This window comes from Cebus imitator, unplaced genomic scaffold (genome assembly GCF_001604975.1).
Source record: "Cebus imitator isolate Cc_AM_T3 unplaced genomic scaffold, Cebus_imitator-1.0 Scaffold461, whole genome shotgun sequence".
Lineage (NCBI taxonomy): Eukaryota > Metazoa > Chordata > Mammalia > Primates > Cebidae > Cebus > Cebus imitator.
This window is the reverse complement of record NW_016107776.1, coordinates 1,007,440-1,014,662: the sequence shown is the minus strand read 5'-3', so window position 1 is coordinate 1,014,662 and position 7,223 is coordinate 1,007,440. Positions and strand designations below refer to the sequence as shown.

At 37.7% G+C, this 7,223-nt stretch overlaps 1 pseudogene across 1 annotated transcript; it reads right to left on the bottom strand.

Annotated features, from left to right (window-relative positions):
* Positions 1 to 2,748: 2,748 nt before the first annotated feature.
* On the bottom strand, positions 2,749 to 4,223 carry LOC108291640 (annotated as a pseudogene). The gene has a single exon (XR_001819976.2). The product of XR_001819976.2 is annotated as a beta-hexosaminidase subunit beta-like (transcript).
* Positions 4,224 to 7,223: the final 3,000 nt, after the last annotated feature.

Here is a 7,223-nt window from a genome sequence, read left to right as displayed (position 1 = left end):
ATGAACATGTGGACACTGAAATTAAAATATAATACTATTTGTAATTGCTCCACAAAAATACTTTGGTGCGAATCTGACAATACAGATGCAGAACTTATATGATGAAAACTAGACAGTGCTAATGAAAGACATCAAAGAAGATATAAATAAATGGAGAGGCATAGCATGTTCATGGATTAGAAGACTCAATTGTAAGGACACCAGTTTTCCCCAAATGGGACACAGTTTTAACATTATTACTATCAAAATCCAAGCAAGTTTGTTGTTGTTGTAGATGCAGACAAGCTCATATTAACATTTGTTTGGAAACATACACGTCCTAGAAATACCCAAAAAGTTTTGAAACAGTTCCACTGGATCTTTCACTGTCTTTGTAGTTTTACCTTTTACAGAATGCCACTTAGGCAGGGCACAGTGACTCACACCTGCAATCACAGCACTTTGGGAGGCCGAGGTTTTTGCAGTTTTGAATAAAGCTGCTATGAACATTCATATGTAGTCTTTTGTGTGTATATAAGTTTTTAACTAATTTTGGTATATACCTAGGAGTGAAATGGCTGGGCCATATGATAAGGATATGTTTAGCTTCGAAATACTTCCAAAGTGGCAGTATTCTCAAAAGCAATAAATGAGCATTCCTGTTTTTCCACATCCACATCCTTGTCAGCATTTGATACTGTCAGGTTTTTGGATTTTAGCCTATCTAATAGGTGTACAGTGGTTTCTCGTTGTTTTTATTATTTGTTTATTTATATATTTATTTATTTTAGAGATGGGGTCTTACTCTGTTGCCCAGGCTGGAGTACAGTGCTATGATTACGGCTCACTGCAGCCTCAAACTACTGGATTCAAGTGGTTCTCCTGCTTCTGCCTCCCAAGTAGCTGGACTACAGGCACATGCCACCATGCCCAGCTAATTCTCATTGTGTTTTGTATTTGTAATACCCTAATGACATATGACATAGAGCATCTTTCCACATGCTGTACATCATATGTTATGTACGTGCTGTACATCATAGGGAATTACAAATTCAAAACACAAAAAGATGATGTGAAGCACCTTTTCATATGCTTGTAGTCATATGTATATCTTCTTTGGTGAGGGCTTTGTTCAAATATTTTGTCCATTTTTAAACTGGGGTGCTTATTTTTTTATTTTTGCATTTTAAGAGTTATTTGTATATGTTGAATACAAGTCCTTTATCAGAAAAGTTATTTGCAAATATTTTCTCCAAGTCTGGGGGTTTTCATTTGCTTAACAATGATGTTCTCAGAGCAGCAATTAAAAATTTCTGTCTAGATTTTTTTTTTATTTTTCCATGTGTAAAATGCAAAACTTCCTGAGCAGCTGGGACTACGGGCACATTTATTAGAGCACCATTTATTGAAGACTAATATTTCTCTATTCAATTGCCTTTGCTCTTTCATCAAAGATCAGTTAATTCCATTTGTTTGGATTTATTTATGGTTCTCACCTCTGTTCCTTCAGCAATGTCATGCTGTCTTGATTACTGTAGCTTCACAGTAAGTCTCAAAGTTGAGTAGTGTAAGTACTCTGGTCCTACTTGTCTTCAATATTGAGTTGGCTATTCTGCATCTTTTTTACTTTCCATACAAACTTTAGAATTTGTTTGTCAATATAACTTGTCTGTCAAATATAACTTTGTCAATATAACTTTGCTCGTCAATATAATTTGTTTGTCAAAATAACTTGCTAGAATCATTATTGGGATTAAGTTGAATCTATAGATTGGGAAGAGCTAACACATTAATGTTGAGTCTTCCTACTCATGAACATGGAATTTATCTCCATTTATTTATTTAGATTTTTTATTTCTTGTATTTTCCCTCATATAGTTTTGTAGTTTCCCCTCATATAGAATTTGTATTTTGTTAGGTTTATACCTAAGTATTTTGATTATTTGGTGTTTATGTAAGAGGTATGACATTTTCAATTTCAAATTCCAATTGTTCATTGTTGGTTTATAGAGAAGCAACCAACTTTTGTATATTAACCTTATATTCTGCAATGTCACTATAATAACTTACTAGTTCTCAGAGGTTTTTTGTTGATCCTTTGGGATTTTATACATAGACAGTCATGTTCATCTGCAATTTTTCCTTTTTGTGGAGAACGGGGTCTCGCTATATTGCCCAGGCAGGTCTCGAACTCCTGGGCTTAAGCTATCCTCCCGCCTCTGCCTCCCTAAGAGCTGGGATTACAGGCGTGAGCCACAGCGCCCGGCTGCAATTTTTTATACTTTTATTTCCTTCTGTCTTATTGTGTTAGCTAAGACTTGTACAATATTGAACAGGAGTGGTGACAAGAGACATCCTTGCCTTTTCCCTGATATTAGGGGAAAAGCATCTGATTTTTTACCATTAAGTTCTGTATGATGTGAGCTGTGGAATTATTGTAGATGTTCTTTATCAATTAAAAAAGTTCCCTTCTATTCCTAGTTTGCTGAGAGTTTTTATCATGAATGGTGTTAGACTTGTCAAATGCTTCTTCTAAATGTATTGATATAATCATGATTATCTTTTTTAACTTAGTTGATGTGATTAATTACATTAATTAATATTCAACCATTAAATAAATATGCATATCTGGAATAAATCCCATTTGGTCGTGTTGTATTTTTTTCATACAATGTTGGATTTGATTTGCTAATATTTTTATCATGGATAAAAGGGGCATTACATTACAATGGAAAGTGAGATAGTAAAGGAACTTTTTATATATAATAAGAGGTTCAATCAATAAAAATATTTTATTCAAAAAACAGTCTAATGTCTTAATTTACATGATTTCAAAATGAAGTTGATTATAGCACAGATTGCTATGGCCTTTTTCCCCCTCCATTTTCACATGTTCTCATGGTTACAATATCCAGCAAAAAGAGTTTGTGCAGCTATTCCACATTTGACCATTCTGCAGCGGTGCCTTGTCAGTCTGTCATAGGCATCATCCGTATTTCTGACATCTTTGGAACTCCAGAGTCTCTCACCAACAGCACTTGCCCGAGGCCATAATCTTGGAGTGAGGTTAGTTGCATCCACATATTCCCCCCATAGACAAGCTTCTCCATCAATGACAAGTTCTTTCTGTTCCTGAGTACCACCAAAATCAGGAGGTTCCACTTTACAGTAGTTCCTCAAATCTTGTCCATAACTAATCGTACCAAGGAGCAGAAAGGATTAAGGGAAGCCAGACACTGTGACTCTACTGAATTCCTCAGGATACCCGCTGTCTTTCCACATTTCAACTATTGTGCCGGGCTCACTTTATCATCAAAAACCTCCTGCCAGACAATGGATCCCTTGTTTATGGCTGCAATAGTATCAAAGTTTTTGAATGTAGAAAGATTCTAGTTTTTAAAAATCTGTGCCAAAGCCTTTTTGCCTCATGAAATCTTGAATTTTTGGATTTGATTCCCAACACTTAAATTCCACTTCATCTCCTCCCAAATGAATGAATTGATTTGAATACACCTCACTAATTTCTTTGAAAAATGTGATGAGGAAGCTGTATGTTATATTCAGAGTAGGGTTTATAGGTCCAAAGGAGTCCAACTTGTTTTTTCTACTGTAACATGGAGTCAGGAGGTCTTTCTGACCTTTTCCCCAAGGTATTGTATATCCAGGGGTTTCAAATTCTGGCAGGACTGGAATTCCTCATAATCTGGCATATTCAATCACCGTATGGACATCATTTCATGTATAAACCGGAGACAAAGAATAGCTTTCTTTATTGCTTAACTCAGGAAAGGTGATGCTTTGATGGGGGAAAGACTGCTCATCAACTACGTGCCAGTGAAGAACATTAAACTTATTAAAAGCCATGGCATCCAGAGTTTTAAGAAGAATCTTAACTGGCAGATAGTGTCTGGATGCATCAACTAAGATTCCTCTATGAGAAAACCTTGGAGAATCAATAATGGTGGATCCATTGATGGTGAAAATCCCATAAGAATCTTGATAAATTAACGGGCAAACCAAACTCTGTTTGCTCCCCAAACTCTGCTGGCCTTAAAGCCAGCCACTGGTTCTTTCATAAGTAAAGTATAGGACTCATCTGCAGATATGTTGGGAAAAGCATCACACTCTGACTGAAGGGTGATAGAGACAAGAAGTTGCTGAAGCTGGATTCTAGCCTGGAATTCAGCAGGTTTGTGATGCCACTTGTAGAAACCAAAAATATCGTTCACAGAACTACTCTATGCTCAAAGGGAGCATGATCCCTGTGACAAAGGGATCTATTCCTTGAGAAGACATAACAAGCTTGGCATTGTGGCTCACATCTGTAATCCCAACATTTTGGAAGACTGAGGCAGGAGGACCACTGGAGTTCAGGGGTTCGAGACCAGCGTAGGCAACACCGTGAGATCCTGTCTCTACAAAAACATAAAATTTAAATTGGCCAGACATGGTTGTGCCTACCTGTAGTCCTAGTACTTAGAAGGCTGTACTGGGAGGATCGTTTGAGCTTGGGGGGTCAAGGCTGCAGTGAGCTGTGGTCGCACCACTGCACTTCTGCCTGGGTGACAGAGTGAGACTGTCTCAGAAAAAGGGGGAGAAGACATGAAAATTATATTTCATTGAAGATTTATGAATTGCAAATAAGCACGTGAAAAGATGTTGAGCATCATTAGGTATTACAGAAATGCAAACTAAAATTACACCTGTGAAGATGGCTAAAATTAATAGTGACAACAAATGCTGATGAGCATGTGGAAAAACTTGGTCACTCATCCATTGCTGGAATATAAAATGGTACAGCTTTGTGGAAAATACTTTGTCATCTTGAGAAAACTGCACATGCTGCTACCATAAGACCCAGTAATTGCCCTCTTGGGAATTTATTTCACAAAATCAAATGCTTATGTTCACACCAAAATTTTAATTTCAGGGTTTAACTGTAATCACCAAAAACTGAAATTAGCCCTGATGTCCTGAGCAGATGAATGGTTAAACAGTGCAGAAAACCATGAAATACTGATTAGCAATAAATAAATAAATAAATAATAATGAAGTAATAATACACACAACAACTTGAATTAACTCCAGATAATTATCCTGAGTGAAAAAGAAAATTTCAGTAGGTTAGGTAGGCATGGCATTAACATTAACATTGTTGAAATGAGGAAATTACAGAAATGGAAAACAGATTGGTGGTTAGCATGGGTTAAGAAAGTGGAATGGTGAAAGGCAAGTGGTGTGGTCATGTATGAGCAACACAGCTCAACTTAAGCAGAATACACATCTTCTCAAGTTGACGTGGAACATTCTCCAGGGTACAGCATATGCTAAGCTGTAAATCAAACCTAAGTAAATGTAAAGGGTAAAAATAATACAAAGTATTTTTTTAAACACAATGGAATACAATTAGATCAATAGCAGAAGGAAAGTTGGGAAGGTGGGAAATTCACAAAGGTGTGGAAATTTAACAGCACACTCTAAATGACCAAATGGGTCAAAGAAGGAATCAAAAGGGAAATTAGAAAATACTTTGTGTGGCCGGGCATAGTGGCTCACACTTGTAATCCTAGCATTTTGGGAGACCAAGGCAGGCAGATCACCTGAGGTCGGGAGTTCGAGACCAGTCTGACCAACATGGTGAAACCCTGTATCTACTAAAAATACAAAATTAGTTGGGTGTGGTGGTGCATGTCTGTAATCCCAGCTACTCAGGAGGCTGAGGCAGGAGAATCGCTTGAACCCAGAAGGAGGAGATTGCAGTGGGCCAAGATTGAGCCATTGCACTCCAGCCTGGGCAAAAAAAAGAGCGAAATTCCATCAAAAAAAGAAAAAAAAAAAAAAAAAAATTAGCCAGGCATGGTGGCACATGCCTGTAATCCCAGCTACTTGAGAGGCTGTGGCAGGAGAATTGCTTGAGCCAGAGAGGCAGAGGTGAGCTGAGATGACACCACTGCACTACAGCCTGGGTGACAGAGCAGAACTCCATCTCAATAAATAAATAATAAATAAATGAACAGAAAAGAAAATAGTTTGAGATAAATAAAAATGAAAACACAATATACCAAAACTCATGGGATACTGCCAAGGCAGTGCTCAGAGGGAATTTATAGCTTTAATCATGTAATCTTCTACTTAAGACACTGGAAATGAGGGGCAAACGACACCTAAAGCAAGCAGAGGGAGGAAGGAAAAAGAAAATTTCATGAAATAGAAAATAGGAAAACAATATAGAAAGGAAACCAAAAGCTGGCTATTTGAAAAGATCAACAAAATTGACAAACTTTGCTATTGACCAAGCGAATGAGAGAAAACTCAAATTATTAGATCAGGTGTGAAAGAGAGGACATTACCATCCACCTTACAGAAATGAAAAGGGTTATAGCTGGGTATGGCAGAGCATGCCTGTAGTTCTAGCTACTTGGGATGATGAGGTGGGAGGATTGCTTGAGGCCAGGAGTTAAAAGGCCAGCCTGGGCAACCAATCGTAAAAAAAAAGAGAAAGGATTATAAAGAAATATTATGAAAAAAATTAATTAAAACAATTAAAAGAAATATGCAGGCCGAGCGTGGTGGCTCACGCCTGTAATCCAAGCACTTTGGAGGCCAAGGTGGGTGGATCACCTGCGGTCAGCAGTTCAAGACCAGCCTGACCAACATGGTGAAACCCCGTCTTAATAAATAAATAAATAAATAAATAAAGATATATATATAAAAAAAAAGAAATATGCAGAGAATGAGGGTTAAAAAAAAGAAGAAATACTATAAACGATTGTAGCTTAGATGAAATGAACAAGGCCAGGTGTGGTGGCTCACACCTGTAATCCCAGCACTTTGGGAGGCCAAGGCAGGTGGATCACCCAGGGTTCGAAGTTCAAGACCAGCCTGACCAACATGATGACACCCCATCTCTACTAAAAAAAAAATACAAAAAATTAGCCAGGCTTGGTGGTGGGCACCTGTAATCCCAGCTACTCGGGAGGCTGAGGCAGGAGAATTGCTTGAACTCAGAAGGCAGAGGTTGCAAGTGAGCCAAGATACCATCATTGCACTCCAGCCTGAGTGACAGAGCCAGACACCATAAAAAAAAAAAAAAAAAATCAATTAAGTAGAATTAGAAGGGAACTTCCTCAACCTGATAAAGTTCACCTGTGAAAAGCCCACAATTAGTATAATACTTAATGGTGGAAGACTGGATGCTTTCCTCCTGAAATCAGTATTAAGACAAGAATGCCCACTCTTAGCAC